We start from the raw sequence: 21,243 nt of genomic DNA on the forward strand, positions 1-21,243 counted from the left end.
AATGACATACGTATTTTCAGTACATGGCTATGTGGTTGTCAAATACATACACTGATTCCCTAATTCCCTGAGGTCTTGGATTAGAATTTAAAATTTGGTATTTGTCTTTGAATAGCCAAGTATAATTCTTAATCCACAAATTAAAAACACAAGTCACTCCCCGAAAGAACTGAAACCAGTAAAATTTGCCAATTTCAGTTTGTAATTTATAATTGGTATTTTTCTGACAATCTAATATTTGGTGATATCTGTACATTTCCAATTCAGGGATCTGGATTCCTGCCATTACAATTTTTGTTTTTCAAAAAAGGACAAAGAAATCTTACACCAGGGCCCATCTCATATCATATGGCTTTACGTGCTATAAGCATATAGCAGATTAAACCACTGGACAGATACAGGAATGATCACCAAGATTGAAACCAGAATGACGTAAATCTAGGAAAGAATTTCAGAAGGTTTAGAGAAAAAATTAATTTTGAAATATACAAATTAAGGAAGTTATGTATTAAACTCTTAAACCAAATTAATAATTTAAAAAGTTCATTTGAACATCTGACAGCATTATTCACATATTCCTGTCACCTTCTCCCAAGGTTAATAGGAAAGAAGCACAAATGCTCGTGTGTGCACTTTCCATTTTGTGACTTGCCAAATTCAGAAAGGAAGCAATCTTTTCCCCCAGGCAGTTCTGAGTTGAATAAAAGGAAACAAAGCAGGAAGCATCTTTCTTATTAAGTGACCGTGTTCTCTGCACTGGTTTCCAATGAAGGAAAAAAAAAAAAAAAAACCGAGAGGTAAAAGGCCAGTTCCATTCACATAACGTTGGGGACTGAATTTAAATGTCAGCTCAGCTAAACGAGTTAAAACTGGACATCTGAAATTTGACATCCTAAAATTGTTATGTATTTTTTAAAACCCCTGCAAAGGACTGTGTGATTGAATGACTGCTTTTCTAAGTTCTGGGAGAAATGGTGCCCCCCTAAAATGCATTACCTACACAATTCAATAACCAAAACTGAAACATAAAAATTCACTTATCCTATACTTGAAGAGATCACTTTACTTTATAACTGGAAAATGGAATAGGCTAACATTTTAAAAGCTGCTTCCCTCTGCATGCAGAGGGAGTGCCATGTTTTATGAAGTTTGTTCCCATCCAGTAATAACAGCAATATCAGCTCTTCAGCTCTTACAGATAATAAAAACCAAGAACTGTAGTGATATCATATAAGAAATTACAGTATGTTCACAAAATATACATAATAAACTCCCTAATGAACTTGTGTTTGTAGCATATTATAGGAGAATTTTCAACCACTATTGTAATGTGGAGAAGTAAATAGCATTTGGGATTCTGTCTGCTTTCTCTTTCCTTGCCCAAAATGTACCAATGAAAGCCCACAAATTGTTTGCCTTCCCTTTGTTCCCAAATAGCATTTAATAGTAAAAAAGATTATCATTAAAGACCTATTTTCTGGTACTGGCCTTGCCATTATCTTGCTGCCCGAACTTAAGACAAATAACTTCCTTTATTGTTCAAATCCAATAATATCGGTTGGGTTTGCACAAGTCCCACAGATGTGCAAGATGTACCTTGCCTCAATCCTCTCCCGTCTGCCTGTCAGGAATGTGGAGAAGGCTGTGGGATGGCAATTTCTATGGAAACCCTGGGAGTCGTGGTCCTGAAATAGAGTCACCTACTGCAGCAGCTGGGTGATCCCAAAAGAGTGTGAGAGGAGGGAGATGAGGCTTAGACAGAAGTAGTCAAAAGGCAGGAGTCTTGGAGGAGGAGAAGGGCTGTGACAAAAATTGCAGCAAAATCTGAGACTAAAACTGTTCCTCCTAATAAGCCCGGTGACAGGTGGCAGAGTATGGCTTCATCACTGTGTGGCATCAGAGAGATCCCACAATGGAAAAGGTCACCGAAAGCGAAGATCTTTCCCCAAGATATATATCTTGCTAATAATATTACTGTTCAGCTGGAATTCTAAATAAGTCATTTTTCCTTGTTTCTCACAGGTGGTGAATCCCTGCACGTCAGAAGTGCACTTGTTCTGATGAGCTACATCTTCTTGGCCAAGGGGTGAACCTCCAGGGAGGCCCCAGTTAGTGAGGCTCCATAGCACCTGCCTCACTTCCGTTCTGCAAGAAAGAGGGTGCTATGTCCTCCCTCCAATAGGCTGGACCTGTGGTGCTGCAGTCACCAGATCTCAGGGCAAGCAGTGGCCTCAACTGGTCGTTCATTCACAGCACTCCTGGGATCTCCATGCACTTTGTAACCCTGCCATCATCTGCATGGTATTCAAACCCACCACGGGCCATCTAACAGCCTCCTTGAGGCCAGCAGTGATGCCAGAAGTGATTTGAGATCTTCAAAAACTGAAAACTCTTTGGTCCCAGGAAAGGAGCATTCATCACCCTCTGTCCCTTTATTGAGAAATGAGAAAACCTAAAGCAGATGTGATTTAACCATTATTCTTCCTCTTGCCCCGGGACCCCAGTGCACTGGCCTGGGAGTGCCAACCCCTCCTCCCCCTCGATGTGCCTGCACTTCTGCAGGACCTTCAGATTTTAGTTCAAACACAACTTTTTTAAGGGCTTCCAGACTCCTCCAATGAAGCCAAATCTCCATGTCAACTGGCTCTCAGTTACCAGTTGGCACAGCTGGTGACTATACATGTTTTGCGTGATTGCTGGATCACTGTTTCTCTACCGCACTCAGCACTAAGCTCCATGAGGGAAGGACCATGTCTTTTGTTCCGTTTTACTCAGCATTATATACCCAGGGGGTAGCATCATGCCAGGCGCATACGAATGCTCAGTGAAACGTGTTGCATGAGTGAATGCATGATTTAACAAACAATGAATGAATGAACAAACATACACTCTGGTCCTCAGCTTCCTCAACTATATAAATTGAGGGTTCAGAGTAGACAATACGAAGAGTCTTTCACTGACATGACAAATTAAACAATTATTCTATTTCCATGTCTACATTACCTGGTATAGGCCATATTTAAATTTACAATACATGCATACAATACATGAAAACTGGAGATACAACGGAAGATAAATGTCTTGCACTCAAAATATTTACAATCCAATTACAAATTCAGACAAGTTTATTGGAATATAGAGTCCTAGCTACTCTGACATGAAGCTAGGAGAGGGCCCACTATAATATCTAACCTATCTTGGAGGAGAAATAATGGCAGAGAAGAAGGGCACGAGAGAAATACCTAGAAGGTTTTCCAGAAGATTTGATGCAAGAGCTAAAAGTTGGGAACATCAGTAAAGAAGGGAAGAGGGAGGCAAGACATTCTGACAGCTCATGCGTGGGCACACAGGTAAAAGGAATTTACTTTCAGTAGCTGCACGTAGGGAGTTGCAACTGGCTGATACCGCAGGATGGACTCACCGTGATTTTAATTGCCCTTCTTAGATCTGTACTTTTTAACCACCCTGATGCACATAAGGAATTTGCAGATACGACATAGGTATCATGAACACTACAACACAGATGCAGGATGCTCAGAGAGCAGGGCTGGTGGGAGCCGCAGCACCCTAGGAGACAGCCATGCTGGTAAGTGACATGAAACCAAACATGGGTGACTAGCATCGTACTTTCCCCTCCCCCAATAAAACTGCTACGTTCATAGGAACTTGGAAGAATTATGATTCCTGCTTTACAGACAAACAACTGCAGGCAGGGACAGGTACTTGTGAATATCTTCCATACAATTAATGCTACAGATTAATAATGTTCAGGGGCTTCAGGTTCTAAGAAATCAGTCATCTCATATCTCCTTAAATTTGCTAGCTTGAGTGCTTAGATCAGTGCCTCTGCTCATGTTTTATGTACCAGGGACACTGAGTGGTATGAATGTGCTTAGAAGCAAAGTGACAGAACCAGAACACACAGGAGGTAGGAGGAGTCAATGACCCCTGGACACCTTTTAAGTCCTGCATCCTCCATCCCCAGCCCCACCCCCATGGCTGGAGCTAAGAGCAGCTACCTGGATGGAGGTAAGTGAACAGGTGGTTCAAAGGAAGAAGCAAAAAAAGAACAACTGTGCAGATGCAATAGACAACTCTGCAGTCAACATGGCTCAGGGGATGGCCACACCGCCAGGTCATCCCTATTCGCCACAGTGCCTGCAAATCGAGGTGGCAAAGTTGACTTTCAGTGCACAGCTGACTTTGTGCTTTTGCCTTGCCTCAAAGGCCACGTTCACGTGCTTGTTATCAGAGCTGCCATTTGCAACTAAGGCACAGCAATCGTCACATCTTTGTCCAGGCTGCATATTTGAAGTCACTCTCTTAGGGAGCATGTTCAGTGACTGCACAGTCAAAACGTAAAATTACTTCAAATGCTGGTATTATTTTGAAAGGGCAGATCAATTTCCAAAATGAAATTAAATGGATATGTCATTAAAAAAGTCATGGTCGGGCTAAAGCATGAGTTTAGGTGTATCATTTAGTTGCCCAAATTAAGTTAAGTTCAAGACCAGTGGCTTTTTGTCTCAGAGCAAACGGTTTACAAGAATAAGCACAAATATCAAAAATAAAAAGTGAATGACAGAAATTCTGTTACAACTTAGTATCAGGCAGTACAAAATGTCACCTGTCTGTCGGATGAAATATTTTTGTATTTTCTTTGCAATAATTATCTAACCTGAGTTTTACAAATACTTTGCAGTTTAAAAGGAATCATGGGAGATTTAAATAAATGAAAACATAGTTCCTTACCCCTCAATTCCCAACTTTTCTCCCTACACACACAAGTGACAGCTTAAGGTTAATGTTTCAGAAGTATCTCACAACAGTAAAGAGATGTCCGCTACCTGTTGTAAAATAGAACATGTATTTGCCTTTGTAAATCCATATTTTTTAAAAAATGAAACATTTCTAAGGGTTTTTTTCCCTCTGAGCACAATGTCAAGGTAGTTTGCATTCCAAAACCCAAGAAAGAGATGAAACACAATTCCAGGATGACATTATCCATGGTGATTACATATACTCGTCTCAGCTTGGCAAATGCCAACCCCGACAACACACTGCTGTCATCCTGGCTCACGTCCCTAAGAAACAAGAGCTACCTGATTTTACTTCTTCAAATGGCAGGGTACTTGTCAGACTTTTCTTCAAGAAATCCTGAAGGTGCAATCTACCTTCTGAAATGATTACCGCATTAATAGCAGAAGAGGGTCAAGTACCAGATCATGGCATGACAACAGGTCACTATGGGTCTAGGACTTTTTACAAAGATGATTTGGAAAAAGCTTTTGTCCATCCAGGGAAGAAGGGAAGAAAGAGGCCTTAGGGTCTCAAATTCCTCATTTCAGGTTTCAGACTCTACTCCCAGTGGACTGCATCGCATCAGTGGCAATACAACTTAGTATCAGCTATCTGGGAAGCAAATTTTCCTGGGAGAATTGGTGGAAATTTTTATGGATTTGTTGTTTTGGCCTCGCTGCTGCTGCTTCTTTTTTCTTTTTAACTGTATACAACGGGTTTAAGTTTATCTAAGGGAAAACTTTTTTTTTAATTAAAAAAGTCAGTAATCAGTTTTCAACACTGCCTCCACTATAGAAATATGCACATCCTTTTGTCAGCATGTATTGACTTGATGTTAGTTACATAAATCAATCTGTAGGACAACAATGCAAGACTTTATTTGATTGGGATAGCAACAGTCTTCCCTGAAAACAGGCATGATAATCCATCCACTCAACGTTGAAGTATCAGGCTAAACAGGAGGGAAGTATGTTATAGACTCTAACTGGCGCACGCTTGCCATGTTCATTCAGTAGCATGGCCCCTATTTCATCAAGCTATGTCTTCCTTTCCTACCCTTGACCTACAGACACAGTATGTTTTCCAACAGAATGATATTGACAGTGACATATATGTAACACTCTATTAGTATTGGTCACTTTCATATCACTAAGGTTGCCAGCTTTATCAGAGAAAATTCAACAGCTTTCTCTCTTGTGGCAGAGCAGAAATAGTCATTTAACCTCTCTGAAGCTCAGCTTTTTGCAAGGAAAACAAAGAACATTGCTTCTTGCCTACCTACACAACCCAGTTGTTATGTGGGTCAAGTAACAGAAAACATGAAAGTGTTTTTGAAACGTTTTGAGGAGCCACCAAAAATATGCAGGAATGAAACCATTAAGTGAGTTGCAATCTCACTGGGCTCATGTAGGTGGAGTGCAATGGAACTATGAGACAATTATCTGAATGAAAGAGAAAAAGAAAAAGTATAAACCTGGCTATTGAAAGTGATCTTTGCTTTGAACTACCTACACTGGCTTTGTGCGTTACTCAAATACACCAAATAATCACTGTTTTTTCTCCCTTTGCCCTTAACTTGTGGATAGAGAGTTGAAACTGAAGATATTATTATTGTCATCATTATTATTATGGTGAGGCACACCTGCCAGTCACAATTCAGTAACTATTGAACATATGGCAATTGCTTTTCATGCTAAAAAATAATGGGCATATGTTGCCTAGTTAAATGGCATATCTAATAGGTTTGAAAGCTGATTTCACTGCAATCATTAGGTACAGATTTATATTTTCACAACCAAATGCCCACCAAGCAACCTTTTCTTGATCTAATTCTGTTCCACAGAACTATTTTGCTGAACAAAAGTGCTCTCCTACTAAATTGTTCTTACTATGTCTTCAGCATTGGAAGTATTTCCATAATGACGAACATCACCATGCACACCTTTGACGTGGACCAGATCCTGACATTGTTACAGGATCATTTGAAGAACTTAGAATCAATTCATTGTAACAGTATCTATTCTGAGACTTTATCACAAAGCAAATTCAGGAATGGCTTTGGGCTTTGCTCTCACATCTTTGCAACTCTGTATACCAAGGCTCCCTCTCATCTAATGTTCTTCATATTAAAAATAAATTTTCATCCATTCTATTTATTTCCCTGAAAGGATGTGGCTAACTCTGTCTTACTCAGGAATAACCCTGAAAGGCTAACTGGCTACTTTATTTTCCTAGGCACAGCTTTACTAGAGGGTGCTATTTCTAAGTATTCATCTGGGACAAAAACTAAGCAGGCCTACTCTCCAAATCTAGACATATCATGGCAAACAGCCAAGAGAAAAAAGTGCAATGGAACTTAAGTTGGACTTTCCAGGTTCCATCCGACTTTGAAGAACCAAGGTAATGATATGAGAGGTCAGATTAAAGGTAAGTAGCATCTTCATTTGCTGAAAGATGGAATAACAACCCAAAGAGGTTCAGCCAATCACAAGCAATCTTTTGGTTTTGTAGCAGAAGGTACTAAGGATTATCAAACCCACTTTTTGTCCAGTTCAGAGCTCACACTATGCAGATACACCTCACCTTGTGCAATTCTTTGATAGTTACTGTTGTATTATCTGATAGTTGTAAGTCATTTTTAATAAAGTACATTATGTCTGTAAAAATACTTTGTAATTTAAGGCATCATTATAGCTCTTCACTTGCTAAATATCTGTATTGTTTTCTATATTAAGTATACGACCCTTCCAGGGGACCAGAGGTTTGTGAATGAGCTTCAGATGCGACAGGTGATATGATCATTTGGTGTAGATCACAATGTGACGGAAATAACAGCTTCACAAAGATGGCTGCACCTCCGATTCTGCTTGAACGGAAGAATGAGATTATGATGAAACCAGGAGCTGTAACAGTAACCAGATGAAATGTTGGTGTGGTTTGTCTTCATTTTCATGGCTTCAGAGACCCACGGTGCTTGGTACAGCAGAGACAAATTTCATATATTTTCTCCTCTCTTCATTAACAGCTAATAGGGGCTTTCTGTTTGCATTTTTACAACTTTGCTTTTCAAATAAAACAATGCTAATAATAAAATACTGGTTTTTGAATATACTTCTGAAGTTGGCACATCTGATTATATCCAAAGAACAGAAAGGACAGGATTCAAATTTTTTTTAAGCTTTGAATATTTCAGGACACATTGTCTTTCACCAACCAGGATGTCTTTCATATAATCCTTTGGAGAAATAGTGTCCAATTTTTACACGTACAATAACCATAGAAAATGGAAAGACATTTTCCCAAAAAGACACTTAAATATTTCCTTCTGCTATTAAGGCTACTCCCAGGACACCATCATGTATTTACTAAAAGTCCTTAAAATTTTAAGAACAGAAAACCTTTTTTATTAGCAGTATGAATTGAAGGTTTTGGCTTTTCTTTTCTACTCCTTTGTGAACATAACCAGTGATAAGGCACTGAGCTTTCTAGCTCTGAGGACTTGAATCTCCTTACTCTAGCCTACCTGTCTCTGAGACCGAATTGTACTCATGTGTAAGGAATGGTAGCAACGAGTATACAGTCACCTATAGCACCCTGGAGCCAAGATGGGAGAAAGACGAAGGAAGTGGTATCCAGCTACAGCAAATGCCGTGGAAAATAAGAAACATTGATCCGATTTTGTAAAGAGAGTTGTGTGATGGTTCTTGGAAAAGTCTTGTCAGTTGGGTACAAGAGGCAGATGTCAACTCACAAGTGATCATCTGGAGAGGGGGTGACAATAAAAAGGGTGGCAAGAGAGGGCAGACTCACTTTGAACATGGCCATGAGTCTGGAAGGAAGACTGGTCACAGGTGGGAGAGGGAGGTGACCAGGGAGGTGATGAGCAGGTATCAGTCCAGCGATGGAGGAGGAAACACTGAACTAAATCCCTGCACAGTCCCAGCTAAGAAGGGAGGTGAGAAGGGCTGGAAGGCCAGTGAGTACGCAGGAAAGAGGAATCCCCTGGGGGAGATACTGGAGAAATAAGGCTATAATAAAGACACCTAGTGGGGGAAGGAAAAGTCATCCGGGAAGAGCATAAATTTTGGGCAATTCTGTACTCAGATTTTTATTAGGAAGGTTATGTGAACTTCATTACATTGTATTATTTTCTCATCTTTTTAGCAAACAAATTAAACCACAATTTCCCCCTGCCATATTCCTCAGAGACAAGAAATTCAAAACACAAATAGACCCTAGAGAAGTACATCACTGACTCAGGCTTACAGACAGCCTAACTCACATGCTATTTGAAAGGCAACACAGAAAACTGTTAGGAAACAAAGAATCCAAATTCTTCCACATCAGTTATACCCTTGTAAAAGCACAGGGACGTGTGATACGGAGAATGTCCCATGGTCACTCTGTGATGGAAACGTCAAGGGTGGGTTAGCATAAAGGAATAATCCAACACTGTCCCTCCCCCTTCAGGGATGCAATCAGCGAGAAAAACAAGCCCACTTTGGCTTTCCCATGAGAAATAGGAGGAAAGGATAAAAATGACTTGATACGTGTCTAGAGGACAGCCATTGCTCCATCATGGTGACCAAGAATGAGTCAGGTTTGTATCAGGCAAGCTTCCAGTCAAGTTAACATATGTTGTTTAAAATGAGTTCATTCTTCTCTCCTAAATGCAATAGTATCAATTTGCTCTACTCATGATAAGCTGACATTTTAACAAATAAATTTACCTAAATGCAATTCACTGATAAACACTCAGGTATGCAGTTGTGCCATATAGGAGTGAGGGTCTTATTTAAGGTTTGAACCCCTGGGTGTGAGTCCCAGCTCTGCCACTTACTAGCTGTGTGATACTGGGCTAGCGGCTTAACACTTCTCAACTCTTTTCTTTAGCTATAACATGGAGGCCTGTTGGCTCAATGAGAGGATGTATGTAAAGAGCAGAGTGCTTTTATGTCTGGCATGAAATGGGCACTCAGATTCTCACTGGTTGCCTCTCTTCCGTACCTATGGAGCCTGTGTTAAAAGAAAAGGTTTGTGTAGTAGTCACAATACAAGTCTATGCACCCCTGGATCTATTAAAGGAAGTGTATTTGCTCTGTAAACAACATTGGGTGGCGTGACTCACACCAACGTGAGCCTGGGAGACGGTGGAGGGGAAGCTATCCCAGTCCCATGGATCCTTAGAGAATGAAAATATTGGCCAACCACATTTTCCTCCTCAGGGGGAATAAAGCACTTTTAGCCATCCTTGTGTAATCCAGAAAGTCTGGTGCATTTTAGAAGCAGTCATGTAGTTATGCAATTTTGAGCCCTTTAAAAAACCTAACCAATTTTAGGACTCTGACATGTTATTGTCCAGAATGCTAGAAATCACAGGGTGTGCAAATAGATGAGAAATATTTGGTATTTCACTGTCCAGATCTGACAATTTCCTCAATTACAGGAACCCACCCCATGATTCAAAGTTATAATAGAGCATTTCTTTGTGTTCTAATGTATGTCCGAAATTTAAAACTGTCCATGAGTTTAATCTCAAAAAAGGGGGAAAAAAAGTCTTGGAAGTTTTCTGTGTCTAGACACAAGGTCTTTAGGACTCAGACTTCCCTGATTCTAACTGGTTGTCAGGGAACAAGACCCTTTATTTACCCTCACCAAATATTTTATTATTCTAGGACAGAAAAGGTCTATGGTCACATTCCTGAAACAGGGCACCGCGCTTAATGCTACAGATTGATACTACAATGCTAAGCTAATGTCCTCATCTGTGTTTGAAAGGAGACTACAAGTTTCTAGGGAAATGAGAGGTTCCCAGACGACAGTGCAAATCAGCCAGTGATGAGCACAGCTTAAGCTGTGCCACATGTTAATGGATTTCACAGACAGGGTAGGATTTTTGGAGCTGGTAACATTTATGCGGTCTCCTTTGAGTGTATAAGATCTTGATAGCTAGAGATGATAAAAGGGAGTTTATTCCAGGTAGCAGCATGAGAAAAGACTGGCAGGAGAAGATCTGAGAAATTCAAGGAAGATATTCCTTTTACTGCTGAATAGTATTGTTGTTGTTGTTGTTTTTCCAGCCGTTTGAAAAACACCATGCACTGGAGTTGTAGACTGTAAGCTCCCTGAGGGCAGAGGCCACCTCTGTTGTATTCATCACTGTGTAACTGATGTCTAGGCACCTTCCACAGGTCATCGTAACACTCTGAAAATTATAGCCATTAGGATTGTTTGCTCAGTAAATATTTGTTGAATGAATTAGAGTGTGCCGATACATAGGAAAGTGTCAACATGGGAATAGAACAGCTCTGTTTTGGGCTCTGTTGTGTTAATGTCTTTCAAGGTCTTGGGTCAACTTAGGAAATGTAACATGTTCCATCGTTGGAGAAAAATAACATGTAGTTGGCTTCAGTTAAAAATCATCTAGAGAAGCCAGAAAGGTGGTGTAACACCAAGAAGATGCAATTTATTATGGATAAGTAAAAATTATTCCGTATTTATCTTCAAAAAAGGCAAATAAAAAGGATCACTCTGGCCCTTTTCAAACATCAGATTCCATAAGAACTTTCCTTTAGGTAGCACAACTCATCTAGGACTCACATCGAAGAATAAAATGTCATGCGTTTATTCATCCAGCAGCTATTTCTGAAATACAGAGATGCTCCTTTATTATTAGCTTGTGAACCTCTTGAGGTGGGTGCCATATACCCACCTACAGTGCTTGACATTGAATAGGAACTCAGTCCACATTCGCTAAATAGAAAAATGGATGGAACTTCTCCAACCTCACCAACCCTAATGGATGAGAGCTGCTCAGAAAGTATCCAGCCATTGTTAGTATTAACATAATGGGAACATATTACATGGTGGATCCTTTCTGGACAGCCATTGTGTAATATTTAGTATTCATTATTTTTCCATCTAGGAAAACACCACTGATTTAGAGTTTTTATAGTCCTTTATTAATTTATTTTCACGAAGAGGCTTAATAAGAGTTGAATAAAAGGACAGGTGAGAGTTAATTTCATCAGAATCCCTACAGCATGATATACACCCCCCTTGGGAGGCATTCCATCCTACCTTACATTCCACTTATTTGCAAACAAGATTTTTCAGTTATCCCGTGAGCTCCTACAGTCCAGAACTGAAATCCAAATCCTTTTGGGGGGCCTTGGGAAACACCTAACATAATGCTTGGCACATCTTAGACATTAACAAGTATTTGTTGAATGTTGAAGTTAGAAGATGTTTAACATGAACATCTACCAGCACGGCATTATATAAATGTAACTACTTAGGAAGGCGCTGGTAATGCACCAAAACATAAATGCTGAGAACAGTTCTAGTAATGAACTTCCTCATGATGCCTTTAGGCCTTAGAAGACTAAATTCAGGCGTAACAGAAATTCATCATTTTGTCAACTAAACCTCAGGGTTTACAATCCCCAAAGAACCAAACAGCATCCTCACTGAGTGCCCTGTTCACCCTGTATCACTGTATACTGAAACCGACTGATAAGGCAACTTAACTATGTAACCAACTTTCGAATTTCTTGCCTATAACTAAGTAAAGATGAATGAACATTCGTGAGAAGGCCTGATCAGTAGTTACTCAAAACTCCTGGCCTGACCTGCCTGGGGTTCAAGCCTCACACCTAAAGCCCTGTCATGAGGCTGTCTTTGGGATTCTATGCCATGGATATCAACACAGTATAATAAAACCTTTTTGATACATCAGCAAACCAACTCTTTGGAACAAGATCCAATACTGATTCGCCTTATTTTGAACTCTGCTCTATAGATAACATGATACAGTGAGGTCTTGTAAACAGATAATAAATTGAGTGCATACTGCTGTACATAAAATCTACTCTGAGAATAGAAGTTTGACATTAAAATGGAGAAATAAAAGTATATTCAAGTCCTTCTCTTTTCTGCTTCATAAATATCAGCTTCAGTAAGAAAATATATGTGTCAAATGGATTCATTCAAATGCAACATATGGTGACTTGTCCTCCTAAACTTCAAAAGTCTTTGGTCAAAATGCAATTAAAGAGATTCTAATCTTTTAATTAGGACCCAAGTGACTCTCTTGTCACTAAAAAAAAAAAAAAAAAAAAAACCCACCCATCTCCTAAATCGGCTATCCTTATTCACCTCTGCTGATCTGGAGCTATCAAGTACAGAGTATTTTCTCCTCTGTTCAAAACCAGGCTACAACCACTTTCAAAGACCTACTCCTCAATTCCAGGATTAAGGAACACTTAACTACGGAAGCCCCAAAGAAGATGAACCGAGCTGTAACAATGACTACTCGAATACCCATCACTTAGAAGGCAACATAATTTGTAAAGAGGCTCCATTTTAACGCCACACAGAGTAATTAAGTTAACGAAGATTATATAAAAAGGATCTGTTCATGGGAGAATTTTCCCTAACAGGGTATGAGCCCTGGAAATTACTGATAGAATTGTATTGGACATACCAAGAGTTGAATAAGTTTCTACACCATAAAATAAAATGTGGCCCCTGAAGAAAAGACTCGAGAGAGAAAGAAGGGCAAGTCCACAGCTTTGCTCTTTGAAAGCTGTCCTAGGATCCCCAAAACTCACTCTCAATTTTCTTTCCAGAATCCTCTTTGGAGAAAGGAAAAACGCATTCACCAAGCCCTTAAAACGTACCAGAAACTACTATTAAAAAATATTATTTAATCCACACTATAACCTTTTGGGGGTAGGTTTTATTATCGCCACTCACAGATGAGTAAACTCGAAGGAGTAGCAGCGAAACACTGAGGGCAGAAGTAAGGTAAGACCATTCTGGGCGATTTAGTTCATGAAGCTTCCTCTGGGGGCTTTCTCCATGCTTAAACACAACTATTTCTTCTTTTGGGGATATTTGAGTTCCGTGAGCCTATACCCAGAGGCAAAAATGGAAGTGGCAATTCTGTAACACAGGGAGCAGATGGGGAGAAGTATCTGCCATCTTCTTAACCGGCCAGTGAGAGATACCAGATATCTCAGGAAGCTGCCCATGGCATGCAGGGGGGAGGGCCTTAGAAGATTCTGGACTGACAAGATTGCTCAATGAACCCTTTAGCATGGCCACAGCTTCTAAGAGCAGATTTCAAAACATCAGCACAGGAACCAGCCAGAATCCAACCTTCATCCCACCTGTGGTCAACGTGCTAGAGGGAAGCGGAGACCTCTGGGTTAGAACCTGGTTTACCACTTCCTAACTCTGCAATATTGAACTAAGTTACCTCATCTCTTTGTGCCTAAGTAGCTTTATCTGTGATAACAGTATTGACTTCATATGGTTGTTGGAAGCATTGAGTTAATATTATGTAAAATTCTTTGAACAGTACCTGGCAGATCAGCACTCAGTAAGTATTAGTTGTTGCTGGTATTTATTATTTATGTAAATGATACTGAATATGAAACTCTTGTGTTGGATCATTCAATAAAAGAGCATACCTACCCCATGTTTTTTCCCTATAATGTTTTTTTCCCCAAGAGGCTAATTCACATACATACCAAGTGACAGAAGTTTCCTTTTGTAATAAAATTTTTAACTATGTGGATCACATAGTATCTTTAATACAAAGGGAAGAAGCAGAGTGAATTGGGGTTAACAAGATTTAAAGTTTTTTTTAATTAACATCATATACACAATCAGGTTATTAGCAATTTGAATCTGACTCACATCAATAAAGCTATTGTTCACCCCCTTCCCCAAACTCTATAGGATCAGATCAGACAAAGTGAAGATTACACAGCCCCGGAAGCAGAAAACACCAGCCATGGGTGCACCTTTATAGATAAAGTGAGGCCAACTTCCCCTGCTGTAAGAGAGAGCCTTCTACAACAAGTAGGCCCCCACTAGAGTCTTAAAAAATTACTAATTTATCATCAGATTATCTGTAATTTGTAGAAATGTTAAGCCATGTGACTTTTTTTTGACACTTCATATTACTGTGCTCACCTGGAACCGAAAGAGCAAACCGCCCACTGCAAAGGTGGATTTTGGAAAAGAGTATTGAAACTAAGAGAGCACAACCCTGTCCCTCCCAGCCACGATGACATAAGATTTATAAAACTGCTACCTCTGTTGCTGGTGAGTAATCATGCCACATTGTTCTCGTATATGAAAATTAATGGGACAGATGCTAGCAGGAAGTTTCACTGAAATTCAGTATAAAAGGTGTTTTTTTTTTCTTTATGGCAGTGAGAACAGAGGTGTCCTGCTATGTCCAAACTCTAATTCTGAATGCATATTTGGAATAAAACAACCTTCAGAGTTTGCAACGTCTCCGTGTTGATATGCGTAATTTACAGTAGGTTATTTTAAGACAGACAGTTTTCTATCTTGAAGCCATTTCTCATCATATGGGACATCATATGAAATGCAGGTTTAGTGGGACCATCAACTAAGGCAGCTGCGAGTCTCCTGGGAGTAGTCAGAGGGTAACACGTCCCCTGACGATGCAGAAAGAGGAACCAAACATAAAAAGGAACATCGACACATACATTTTGTCCTCTTGACAAGATAAAGGGCATATCTTTAACTATGTATCTAGTTATTCATTAAGTAAATGTCTATTAAGTGTCTATTACACATCAGGTATTGAGCTAGATTCTATAGAAAAAAAGTTATGTTTCCTGGACTCAAGAAGTACTCAGTCTAGTTGAGATCACCTAGAACAGTACGTGATCAAGGTGCAGGAAAAAAGGGTAGATAGGTGGAACAGGACAGTCAAACTATGATTCTTGGAAGAAGTTATCTACCCATAGTGTTGGGGTATGCAGTTTCATTGCCACTGACCTAAACTTCCTGTAACTAAAACTGAAAGATTTATGAATGGGAAGAAATGGCTTCATCATATGTAACTGAGTTAAACCCACCAAATCAGTTTGTTGTGTATTCATTTGAATGGGGAGAAAACAAGCACTTAGGCAATAGTAACAGTGATCTAAAACAAGCTTATCTGCAGAAATCATACATAAAAAGCCAACAGGACGGGTCCCAGAATCTATGAGTAGCTGGTTTTGCCCACGTGGTCTTATGAAAGAATAATCTCTGAGAAGCCAGATACAAACCAGGTTAACCAAGACTAATAAGAGCAATTGTCCAACAACCAGGGGACCTGGGGACCCTTTTCCATCATTAGCCAATCAGTTGGTCATGTGTCCTTGGGTGAATCAGTCACTTCCAGTGTGCAAACCTCACTGTCCCCATTATGCAATGAGAAGGTCTGAGAAGATTGAATTTGCAAATCGTGCAGCTGTAATTCAGAGCTGGGTGGAATGAGGCTGGCAGAGGAGGCAGAGCCATGTCTTTTGTACATGTTGGGGGTGCCAGGGAAGCTTCTGTTGGAGAACACAACGAACAATCTTAAAAATCATTGCAGTTGGTCTCTGAAATCCTTTGCAGCCCTGGTAATATCTGGGTGTATGGGCTACTCTCTCAATCTCGCAAATTTAAGGAGAGTAAGGAAGGGGTCAGGATTCCTTGACCTGTTTACAAGTAGGTATTAGTGTGTATTTTTAAAATCAGTCAATAAACTTGTTAAAATAAAATATTCCTCTAACACTTGAAATGACAGGGATAAATGGCTAGCATCTTCTTATTTTATAATTGCAAAGGCCCATTTTCCCTCCAATGTTATCTAAGCTATAAATTGCTGAATATAATAGTCTGGCACTCTCTTTTGGTCTACTCTTCTGGCTTAGGTTTTGTTTCTGCTTTTTATCTGTGGACTGCACCCTTAAAACAGCCACCTAACTGAGCTCCCTAACTCTACCTCCTAATCCATTTTCCACATTTCTGCCAGAAAAAAAATCTTACAATGGTACAAATTCTGTTCATGGCTCCTCAATGTCTACAGGGGACAGTCCAAACTCTCTGAAACACCATATAAGACCCTCCATGACCTAGAACTTTCTAGCAAGACCCATCCCACCCTAAGCCACAGAAGTTCCCTGAAAGTGCCAACCATGGTCTTCTAAGCATCTTCTGTGTATACTGAAGATGCTCCCCATTCCCTAACAAATAAGCTACTCACATCCTTCAAAAATCTGTCTATTCATCACTGTTCAGCCACTCAAATCTCCAACCCTCTGCAATTCTTTTGAGATCCAACTATATCCGAGATGGACACATTACAGTATCTTTAAAACTTGGTTGCAAATACAATAACCAGAAGGCTCCCTAAGAGAAGGGATTCTAATTCGTCTTTGCACCTCTCTAATCCAACACAATGCCTGGCACACTGCAGGTATTCCAGAATGTTTGCTTAATATACACACCAATACGAATGAATGCATAAATGCTAAACCAAAACTAACTGGAAGAAGGAAGCGTAGGCCAAACCTAACAGAAACACGGCTGTGCAGAAACTGAAATCATGCCTCCTAACACTGGTGCTGCAATGTCTTCTCCCTTCTCTTTTCTTCTTTGTGTCCTACACAGAATGTACGAGAGTGATACAAATTCACTGGGTGCCCTGAAGATACTGTATGATTAAACGGTGCCCACCAGGAGCAAATATGTAACCTCTGCAACATTGAGAAAAGTGGACCTGTACACATATTTCTCAATGTGTGTGTATGTAGCATCCATTCAATGTGTTTCATCGGGAGGGTGGGGAAAAAAACCTATCTTTTATGACTTTGGGGCAGAAGGTAATCAATCAAGTACCAATCACTACTAAATGGCGTGAGGTCAGACTAAGATTTCCTATTCACTACAAAGTAGTCAAATGAATCTTGGTTAAAAACAAGAGAGACCGAGGTAGGGCTCGGATGGAATGCAGTCAGACTTGGCTGGGAAGGAAGGAGACTGTATTGTATTTTATGTGCTGATTTTTCATTCCTTGGAAGAAATTTTAACGTTTCCATCTAATTGAAACCAAAAAGAGATAGAACAGCACATTTGATCTTTTCCTTCTTCCCGATGATTTATCTTATTTAAATAGCTTGCACTTGGGCCATCTCTGCTGACATACCTGCTGTGTTTTCTGACTGGGCTTACTGGCTGTCTTTGTCATTCCATTTGCAACAGAACCAACACAAATTGCAGTGAGTTATTTTGCCCCTCACCTTGGTACCAAATTTAGGCCACGTACGTTTCTTAAATTGTTTATTACTTCATTTGTACAGTCATTTGTCCTTTTCCCCATCAACACAGTACGTGCTCATTTGCTCTGCTCCCAGGGACGCTCAGAACATTCGGCTTAGGAGGGTTCCTCCAAAAAACAATTCTGTTATTCTAGACCGTTCTTCACACCAGCCTCAGGAATTTGCTCCCATCTGGTGGCTCATGGCGGCCAGCTGTCTGGTTCCCTTTTCCTCCCGGCCTCCTCCCCAGAGGGCCAAAATCCTGTCCCTGCCACTGCACAGGAAGTGCCCAGCCACCTCTGTTTTACTAATGAGAGGCCCAAGCACAGCCAGTGGAAATGACCAGCTAGAGGCAGAGCCCAGAAAGCTGAAAGTGTTGCTCTAAGTGCTTCTTTGTTTTAGACTCACTGACATTTTTGCTTGTTCTCAAATGTATTTCCTATTTTCCTTTTGCAACTGGCTGGAATATAAAATGTAACTTGGGCATAAACAGGTCAAGAGAGGCAGGGGGCTGCTTTGCAACATAAAACACCTTGCTCAAAAATAGCAGAAGAGAAAAGGTTTTCTTATTAGGGCACAGAAGAGGATGTCCTTCACGCATGTCCCAGCACGTTTAGTAATTTTACCTGGCTAGACGCCATTCTCCTTTTCTACTATTAGCAAATTCCACCATAGAACAACTACATAACAGGTAGAGCAATGGTCCACTCCTTTGGGAAAAAAGCAGCACAAATATATATACAAACAGCAATGAAGAAAATATCTTCCATTTATTTGTGGCTCCATTTCCAGCCACATTATCATTTGACACTTTGCTCTTTTTCATGTGCACATTTGCTTTGACTTCAGGAAAAGAAATAAGGAACCCATGAATTCAGAACAGGGACACTGGGATTCCAAAACAGGACAAGAACTGACTGAAAAGGACGAGTGAATAAAGAACAAAAGGAGAATGAATAAAACGTAAAAACAATAAGGCTTATAAAATTATAAGGCTAAAATAATTAATTTAACTTATGATATTAGTAAACCTATGGAGCTCATAAAATCGTATCAGAGATGTTGACACAGTATTTGATGAAATTTAAATCCATTCTTGATTAAAAACATATAATATTTCTACTTCAATTCAAATGCCAGCATTATGTTTCAAAGGGGAAAATCTAGACTTTTTTCCAATTTTGATATGGATCAAGAAAAATATTGCCCAAAATTTCTACTGCAGTTTAACTAGTTCTGGAAGGCATAGTGATTACAGTTATACAAGAAAAAGAAAGTAAAGGCATTAATATTTAAAAGGAAGAGGTAAAAGTAGCATCATTTGTAAATTTATAGTTGGATTTTTGGAAAACGAAACAATCACAATTGCTGAAAAATTTTTTTAAATAAGAGAATTCAGAAGGGTTCAAAGTTAATATATACAAATAAATGGCTTTCATACATGTAAGCAAAGACCTGATTTCAAAGACATAAAAAGGACAATGTGTGAATACACTAAATAATAAATGTGTAAGATTTATTGGAAGAAAACCATAAAGCACTGCTAGAGAACACAAAAGAATGCCATTTGTTTAAATGGAATGACATCCCATGCTCCCAGAGAGAAAGGATAACACCTTTTAGATGTCTCTAAATCAGCCTTGAAATTCACCATGATCCTATTAAAATTACCAACAGAAATTGTTCTTGAAATAGACAAGCTGAATCTAAATTTCATAAGGAAAGATAAACAAGTAATGATGGTCTGAAACAGAAATGCAATGATGGGATGATAGTCTTACAAAATATTAAAATATACTATAAATCAAAAATAATTAAAACAAATGGTACCGGCAAGAATAGACAAATTCCATGTGATAGACTACAAAGTAAGATGCAGACTCAAACATAAATTAAAGCTTTTTATGTGATAAAGGTAGAATCTCAAATAAGTGCATGAAAGACAAATTACTTAATAAATGATGTCTGAGTCATACTTCACATTTTTAGAATAAATTCCAAATAGACAAAAATAATCATTATACTGGTGATAATACAGAGGAAGGAGAATTCTTATACACTGTTGGTGGGAATATAAACTAGTATAGGTATTATGTAAAACAGTATGAAAGTTCCCCAAAATGTTACAAATATAACCACCATATGACCCAACAATCCCACTACTGGGTACATATCCAAAGGGTATGAAATCAGTACATCAAAGAGACACCTGTACCACACCATGTCTATTACAGCACTATTCACAATAGCCAAGATATGGAATCAACCTAAGTGTCCATCAACAGATTAATGAACCAAAAAGGGGTGAGTACACACACACACACACACACACACACACACACACACACACAAAATGAAATACTATTCCAGCCATAAAAAAGGATGAAATCCTGTCATTTGCGAAACCATGGATGAGCCTAAAGAACATTACGGTAAATGAAATAAGCCAGGCACAGAAAGAAAAATATGAAATGATCTCACTCATATGTGGAATCAAAAAAAAATTGATCTCATGGAAGTTGAGAGTAGAATAGTGGTTACCAAAGATGAGGGAAAAGAAGATAGGGAGAGGTTGGTCAAAGGGTACAATGTTACAGTCATACAGGAGGAATGAGTTCTGGTATTCTTTCGCACATTGGGGTGACGACTGCTAACAATAATGCATTGTATATTTCAAACAGCTAGAACAGAGAATTTCAAATGTTCTAACAAAAATGATGAATGTTTAAGGTGATGAATATACTAATCGCCATGATTTGATCATTACACAATGTAATGATCACAGGAGAACATCACACTGTATTCCATAAATATGTATAATTATTATGTGTCAATACAAAGTAATTTAAAAAGTTTCTTATTATATCCTCTCAGAATGAGGAAGGTATTTCAAACTGTATCTCAAAACCAGAAGCTATACAAGAAAATATTGGCACAATTCTCTACATAAAATTTATGATTTCTCTGTGGCAAACATCATCATAAGCAAAGTGAAAAAGAACTGAAGAAAATGCTTGCATTATGTTTGTAATATATATATATTTACTTACATATAAAAAAATACTGATGAAAAGTGAGCAAATTATACAATTATACAAACACAGTTCCTAGAAAATAAAGCACATATGGCTCTTATACACAATGAAAGATGTTCAGCTCATTCATAGTAAGAAAAATGTAAATTTCAACTATGTGGGTTGTTTTTTTTTCCCACCTGTCAGAATGGTAAAGACCAATCAGTTTGACAACATCGTGAGTTGATGAGGGCATAGAGATTACAGACTGCTGGTGAAAATATAAAATGATATGGCCCCTATGGAGAGGC

The 21,243-nt window shown here is 39.1% G+C and overlaps 1 protein-coding gene across 2 annotated transcripts in view; it reads right to left on the minus strand.

Annotated features, from left to right (window-relative positions):
• NRG1 (neuregulin 1) overlaps positions 1 to 21,243 on the minus strand; it is a 976,611-nt gene that overhangs the window by 779,906 nt on the left and 175,462 nt on the right. The window lies entirely within an intron of this gene.

The sequence above is a fragment of the Lemur catta genome, chromosome 22 (genome assembly GCF_020740605.2).
Source record: "Lemur catta isolate mLemCat1 chromosome 22, mLemCat1.pri, whole genome shotgun sequence".
NCBI classification, from domain to species: domain Eukaryota; kingdom Metazoa; phylum Chordata; class Mammalia; order Primates; family Lemuridae; genus Lemur; species Lemur catta.